Below are 8,040 nucleotides of genomic sequence, written 5' to 3' on the forward strand. Positions count from 1 at the left end.
CATTATACTGTATATCTATATTTACATTATGTATTTTATTTGTTAATTGTAATATATATTTGCTAATTTGTTTATGTCTGTCTCTCTCACTGGGCTATAAGTCTTTTATAAACATGACACATTGGTTTGCCCATTGCTGTATCCCCTGGAACAGTAACTAGTACATTGTAAGAGTTCAAAAAATATTTATTGCATGATTGTACTAGTGGAATTAAACTCTTAAATGCCAATGTAATTAGGCATAATTTGTTTTCAGTACCATACCCTGCACTTAAAACGCAGTTTAATAATTTTGGCACAATCTGAGGTCTGAATTCTAAAGGCAGTTGCAAAAACTTAGAGCACCATTCCCGCTAGAGTGTAGCATCCATAAAGGCAAAGCCCAGGTCTGGCTTGTTCTGTCCTGAGTCCCCAGCCAAGATCACTAACACTAGCTGTTGCAATAACTTCCGAATCGCAGGGTCTTAGCACAGGAATGTTAGGGACCCTTCTCCATATCATAGTTACACCTTCTGGAAACACGGCCTCCACGGGGCAGGGAAAGAGAAAGCAGACACACTAGCTCCTAAGTCCATTGGCCTGGAAGCCACACACTTCACTCTGCTCACTTCCCATTGGCCACAGGACCCTCACCTTACTGCAAGGGAAGCTGGGAAATGAAGAGGAGCCTGTAGATACTTGTGACTGTTGACATCTTGGCCACATCCAGCCTCTGGTCCAGTGCCTGGCACACCTATCAGAGCCGTTGGAGAAATAATTGATGAATGTATTTATAACCTTTAACTTTCATGCATAAACTCTTCTGAAACTGTGACTTGTTTTCTACCCAACACTTTGGTCATTCTTGAGGGTTTGCCATTCTCCTGAGCTCAGGGCAGTTCTGAAATGGGTCTCCAGCTGTGATTTTCTGAGTCATGCCTGTAGATGTAGTGTGAGTTCCTGCATGCCTGAACTCATGAACGCATCAACAAAAAGTGCTCTTGGTACTTTCCCCTGCAACTTTAAGTTCAGTGTATTAAACCGTCACCTCAGGACAGAACTATACGTCTGGGAGTCATTAGGATTATAACGGGTTGGATCTCTCAGAGCCCTGGAACTATAAAGCCTTTAATCTGAGGAAGTCGCTGAGTAAATACCTTTATTCCACAGCCTACAATTTTCTGTTTTGCTCCAACTTCTTTCCTTTGCTGCTTAAATTTGGCTTTACTAAAGGCCCTAGCCAGAAACCGGCGGATTATCTTGATTTTGTCCACCACTCAGCAATCAGTCTGAGCAGCAAATCTCAGTGTACCGTTCCGGATGAATCTTCCCACGGATGCTAGGAGCGCCACCTTGATCTTATGATTTATTTGAAATTATTATTATTTCACCCTTTTAAAGTGTACTGATGGGCCTTAGAATATTAGCTGTGCACACATGATCATTTGAAATCTCCATGTCCCTTTAGGTTTTTGGGTTAGTGCCATCCTGTGATGGGCTGTGAGTCATTACGGTAAGTTTAATATACTTGGTGTGTGGGAACGCACATTCGTACACACACACGTGCACAGGAGTTTAGTGCCTGGCTTTCTAAGCACCTTGGAAATTACGTCTACTCTGCATTTGTAACTAGGGGGGAAGGCTGGCTGCTCAACATGGGCCGCAAGGAAGCGTGTAACGGAAGAAAAGGAGCAGCGACATATTGTCCTCCTAGATGCGCTACGTCTGGTCTTGATGTCAACAAGTTTAGCAAGTGGTAAGAGCCAATTCCGGAATTCCTCTGCTTCCCAGGTCTAGCCAATGGCTGACTTTACATCCTTTCATGCTGGCAACTGGAGGAACACATGCATCACAGACCTGAACTGAGCAGCATTTATAAGGCTGGGCCACTTTATGGGCAAAGGACCTGAAGAGACATTTTTCCAAGGAAGACATACTGATGGCCAACAGGTGCATGAAAAGATGCTCAACATGGCTAATCATCAGGGAATGCTAATCAACACCACAATGAGACGTCACTTCACACCTGTTAAATGGCTATTGTCAAAAAGATAAGACATAGGGCTTCCCTGGTGGCGCAGTGGTTGAGAGTCCGCCTGCAGATGCAGGGGACATGGGTTCGTGCCCCGGTCCGGGAAGATCCCGCATGCCGCGGAGCGGCTGGGCCCGTGAGCCATGGCCGCTGAGCCTGCGCTTCCGGAGCCTGTGCTCCGCAACGGGAGAGGCCACAACAGTGAGAGGCCTGCGAATACCAAAAAAAAAAAAAAAAAAGATAAGACGTAAATGTTGGTGATGGTGTGGAGAAAAGGGAACGCTCATGCACTGTTGGTAGAAATGTAAATTGGTGTGGCCGCTATGGAAAACAGTATGGAGGTTCCTCCAAAAACTAAAAATAGAGCTACCATATGATCCAGCAATTCCACTGTTGAGTGCATTTCCAAGGAAATGAAATCAGTATCTCAAAAAGACATCTGTGCTCCCATGTCCACTGCAGCAGTATGCACAATAGGCACGATATGGAAACAACCTAAGGGAGTGTTGACAGGTAAACGATAAAGAAAATGGAATATATGTGAACGTATAGATAAACCTGTAACCAACTTACATGAGAGAGAAATTTTGTCATTAAGTCACTGCAATTGTGGAGGTTGTTTGTTGCTGAAGCGTAACCTAATCTGTTCTGACTAATACAGTATAACATTGATAATTTTCTGAAGCCACCTCCTGCTACAGCTTGGTTCTTCTTCTTTTTTTTTTTTTTATTTTTGCGGTACGCGGGCCTCTCACTGCTGTGGCCCCTCCCGTTTTGGAGCACAGGCTCCGGGCGCGCAGGCTCAGCGGCTGTGGCTCACGGGCCCAGCCGCTCCGCGGCATGTGGGATCTTCCCGGACCGGGGCACGAATCCGTGTCTCCTGCATCCGCAGGCAGACTCTCAACCACTGCGCTACCAGGGAAGCCCACAGCTTGGTTCTTCTTGTCGCTATAGAATTCCTGTTATTAAAAGTGTCATTTTAATTAAAATAATAAACCTCTTATTTACCTGGAAGTGGTCAGGGTTATTACTTTGGCTTTCAGCAAACCAAAAATAGGAATAATGATTTCTTATGTTTGATGTAAGACTAGACGGTAAGCCTTATTAATCCATTCATGGATGTATGATTTCAACTTTTACATTTTAAGATAAAACCTCTCAAAATTATTGTACCTGCAGGTGAGTTGGTTCTATTTTCCTGTGTGATGGCTTCTTAGGTAATTAATTCTTTTTCTATAGAATCTAAGGCACATCACACTTGGGGTTAGATGGCCTCTATAAAAGTTGTATAGAATCTATTTTTAACAACTCCCCAAGTGAGGCTGATTGCAAAGTGTCTGGACCATGAACAAATATTTGGGAACAGCTAATGTAGGTGATATGTCTGGAAAAATGAAGTGAGGGCTGGCTGAAATGTCAAATGATTGATTCCTGATTTATGCTCCAATCTGTCAACCTTCCATCTCCCTCCGTGACAACTCTTCTTCCTTTCTGCCTTTCCTATTTCTGTGAACAAGGCCACTGACATTCATCAGCTCACCCCTACACAGTTCTTATGTGTACGTCATAGTACGTTAATCATTGGCCCAAGTTGACTCTTGAGAAACACTCTAAGTTACATAGCTGCTATTTCTCCATCCGTTTTCTCAACTATTTTACAAGTACCAAGTCAGAGCCTTGCAAACCGACATCCACATCTGGACATCTGCTTGTGAACACTGGACACTGCTTTCTAGCAGTGACGACCCTTGACTGAATCTACCTGAAGGTATTAGCCTCCCAGTTGCCGTCTGAGCTGTGACAGTTTAAGTAACTCAGTTCGTAGATGCGCACAGAAAACACATCATGGCTGGAACTGAGCTGCACTGGTTGATAAATAACCAAGACAGACTTCTCAAGGCCGAACAGCAAAATCTATGTCTCAAACACAGGTGAGGCTTGAAGAGCACTGCAGTGCTTAGATCCCAGCAGCCAGGGACCTTACTCAATGACTCTGGGTAACAACTGTCATGAAGTAACTGCAAACAGTGTTTGACTCCAAGTCCTGCCCTGAGGAATGGCTGGAATTCCAAAGATCCCTACTCAGTGGCTGACCTTCTATCTTTCCCTTGGCAGTGAGCTAGGTGATTGGCACATTGCTCCTGGAAGCTATGAATCCCCTAGTGAGAATCAATGCCTCTCTTCTTTAACTTATGGTGATGCCTCTTTGGTATGCTGTCACGCCCCGGTCTGATGCTACCTCTTTCGTGTTTCCTCATCTAGAAGAGATCACACCGGTCTCTGAAATCTTAGTAGTTTCATTCTGAGTTGTTTTATGAGTAACCTGAGTTCAGGGACTAGATGAGGTACCAACCCCTCAGCAGATTACCAACATTAGCCCCACCTCTTCCAGGGACCTCGGGTCTCTGTTCTGTGTGTCTGCACCTTGGGTCCCTGGATGCCAACCCCTTCCCCACAGGATGAGATTGGTTCCCTATTTAGCTGAGCAGACTCTCCCTACAAGGGGACTCTGTTTCCTGAGGGAATGATGGCCAGGAGACACCAGAGTGAAATTACTCGAAACTTTTCCAGTATGTCTTGTGTGTTCCGGTGTTGCGTTCCGCACGTTGAGCTCCCAACTCCACCTCCCATTACCCCACGGAGAGAACAGAGATTCCCTTTGTCTCATATCACAAACCACATTATCATTACATAAGGGAAAGGATGACTGCAGGAAACTGCTTATTCACCTTTGTGCATCCCAGGGTACCTACCGCAGAGTTTGGCAGGAAGATGTCATGTTTGTTAGCCGAGGGGCATGATCAAGTGGAGAGGGAAACATTGATTGTGCGGGGCTGAGAGGAGAGAATTGCTGGAGCGTGGTCTGTGGGTTGATGAAGGAGGTGGGTCTGGTACACAAGTAGAGGTGTTGGCCTTGGCTGGGAGCACGGATGCTTCATCCACAGTTATACTATGGGGAAGGAAGAGTTTCAGGACATATCTGTAAGAAAGTAGAAGAATGTTAAGCTGGAATCTTGTAGAAGTTCTCTTTTGATTGTTTCAATTTTCTCAATGCAGCAAGAAATAAAGTCATCAGCCTAGGACCACAACGGGGAGATTGTTTTAGAAATCTTAGGAGAGAGGTGAAAGTATGAAATAGTCAGAGGAAATGGGAAAGAATGGATTAGAGATACATAGTGTAATTTCTGAGTGGTGAAGGGTCCCTTGTGTTTATAGAGTGTAAAGTGGAGGAACGGCCAGTCACCATGGCCATGTGTGTTTTTTTCCATCTCCTTCAGCTGTACAGCTGCACACAAGGAGTAGATGAAGGGCAGGATTTTATCAGGGTTTGATTTTGCTAGAATGGCAAAGAGAGAAAGGAGCACACAGTCATTGAAGATCACACAGTCATCGGTAAATACGAGATGAAGGGCGTGGCCATGGGAGTGTGTGTCTTAGACAGAAGGGAGGGAAACATCCCTGTAGGAGAGGAGAAGGTCCAGGGACTGGAAAGTTCAGATTATGCAAATATTGAAATTGTCAAGAATTTAAAAAGGAGGAGTGTTGGAGTGACAATGAACCAGTAGCTAAAACATCTGCGAGAAAGATAAACAGATAAGATAAATGTTATGTCATGAAGGAAACTAACAAGGGGCTAAAATGGACAGTAAGGGTGTGTATGGGAATCCACTTTCGGTCAGGTGTTCAGGGAATCATTTATGAAGCAGTGAAATTGAGTCAATACTTATGGGCTAAAGACTGAAGGTGAGATAAGCAAAGGACAGAGTAGCAAGTGTAAAGGCCCTGAGGCAGGACAGAGGTTATTCTAGGACTTACAGGAAAACTCGTGTGGCTGGGAAATAATTGCAAGTGGGAATATGGTGGGAGATACTTGTTGGAGAGATGAAAGGCAGAGAATAGCAGTACACATTGTGAACCCCATACTCCAATATGGATTTCTTTAAACTCACCAAAAAAACCCTAACGAGCGCTGGGCCTTCTTTTGCATGGTAGGCGGTTCAGGGTGCAGCAACGTTGTCTTTTGCCTTGGAGAGGGTATCTTGACGTGGGCCAGACCACTGAGTGCCCAGAGGCTCCTATGTGGTGGCAGGCCTCTGACTGCCTGTAGTATGCATATGTATTACTACGGCAGCTAAAATACTTGCTATTTCCTGCTCATTGGATGCAGTCAGCCTGGTGTCATCAATGTTATAAATCAGGGTGATTATGTTTACAATACTCCAGAGTCATTCTCCGACATCCATTTGACTTCTGCACAGGCCAGACTGGGGAGGAACTGGGTCTGGAGTCAGAAAACAAGCATCCCAGTTGAGCTGTGACACTAGTTCCATGGGTAACCTTAGCAGGGTGCGTCCCCAGACTGGACTTCTGTGTAGAATTGGGTGAGCCTTTTGTGGTTACTCCCACTTTGCCTACATGGAAGAGCACCCCCTGCTGGAGGGATGAGGGAAACAGAAAGGAAATATTGCAGGAATTTTGCAGGCTGGGCAGGGACCAAGGTATCCGGATAAGACAAGGAAAGGGCCTGAGACACAGCCTGCACCTACCCTAGGTCACCCGTTTCATTTGGATGGCGACAAAAGCTTTCCAGTAGAGATCAACGCAGGAAGTCTTCTGAGGCAGAATTGAGTTCAAGTCTCAGCTCCAAACACTAACAAACTCGGAGATCTTGTTGAGTTTTGAAACCTCCCTGGACCTCATTTTTCTCCTTGGGAAAATCAGATGACAATAATACCTACCTCTTAGGGTTGTGTGAGGATTAACCAGGAGATCACGCAGGTAAAACATCTAGCGGGGCGCAAATTGTCAACTCTTTTGCGGTACGGGGGCCTCTCACTGTTGTGGCCTCTCCCGTCGCGGAGCAAAGGCTCCGGACGCGCAGGCTCAGCGTCCATGGCTCACAGGCCCAGCCGCTCCGCGGCATGCGGGACCCTCCCAGACCCGGGCACGAACCCGTGTCACCTGCATCGACAGGCGGACTCTCAACCACTGCGCCACAAGGGAAGCCGGAATTGTCAACTATTAACGCATGGTAACTATGGTGGTTGTGGTCTCCCTGCCTCCCACTTAGCCTTCCTTTCAATCCATCCCCAACCCTGTGGTCAGAGATCTTTCGAAAACGAGTACTGCTCATTTACCATTACCACTGTCACCCCACGACTTCAAATCTCCAATGATTTCATTTAGTCAAAAGAATCAAGTCCAAAATTCTCAGCGTCAGCAGCCTTGTTGGCAGGACTTCTGGTTCTGACCGTGATGGAAGAGCTGGCATTACATTTACCCTTTCCCCCATGACAAAAGCACGATAAACACTTATGTAGGAAAAGGAGCAACTAATCACTGCAGGACTACGATCTTTATAACCCTAAGAGATGGGAAGCAAACGACACGAGCCCACACTCACTCCAGTTTTCTCCCCAACACTATTTTCCAAATTATTATGCAGGAAACAGCCCAAGGAGTGATGGTTTCACTCCATGGACAATACAGAAATTTGGATTAAGGGTTGCCAGGGTGGCTGGGACTTTGGGCTCAGAGTTAGTATTGTCCAAATTCAAGGAAAAATGCAGAAACTTTGCCCTCGAATAGGTCCATTCCACCTCATCCTCACACACATCATGCTGTTATAGTCATTGTAATATAGTCATTATATGTCATCCATTATATTCTACCTACACTGACCTCCACAAGAAAATGCTAGAATTTTAGCTTTAAATAGGCATAGCTATTTTGAAGAAATTCAGAGGAAAAAGTAAGTTCTTTTGTTACCCATTTATTTACAAGTTTAGAAGATTTGTTCCTGAAGATAGTTTCCCTCGGGTATCATCCTGAAGAACTTCCTGTCGTTTCTGGTGGGAACGAACTCTTTTAGTTTTTCTTTATCTGCACGTTTCATCATTTTGCCTTTATTCTTGAAGGATGTTTTCTCTCTAGCTACAATTCGGGGTCAACGATCCTTTTCTTTTAAAGGTTGTCTTAAAACCCTTTCCACTATCTTCTTGCCTCCCTGGTTCTGATGAGATGTCTGT

Source organism: Neophocaena asiaeorientalis, unplaced genomic scaffold (genome assembly GCF_003031525.2).
Source record: "Neophocaena asiaeorientalis asiaeorientalis breed wild unplaced genomic scaffold, Neophocaena_asiaeorientalis_V1.1 scaffold476, whole genome shotgun sequence".
NCBI lineage: Eukaryota > Metazoa > Chordata > Mammalia > Artiodactyla > Phocoenidae > Neophocaena > Neophocaena asiaeorientalis.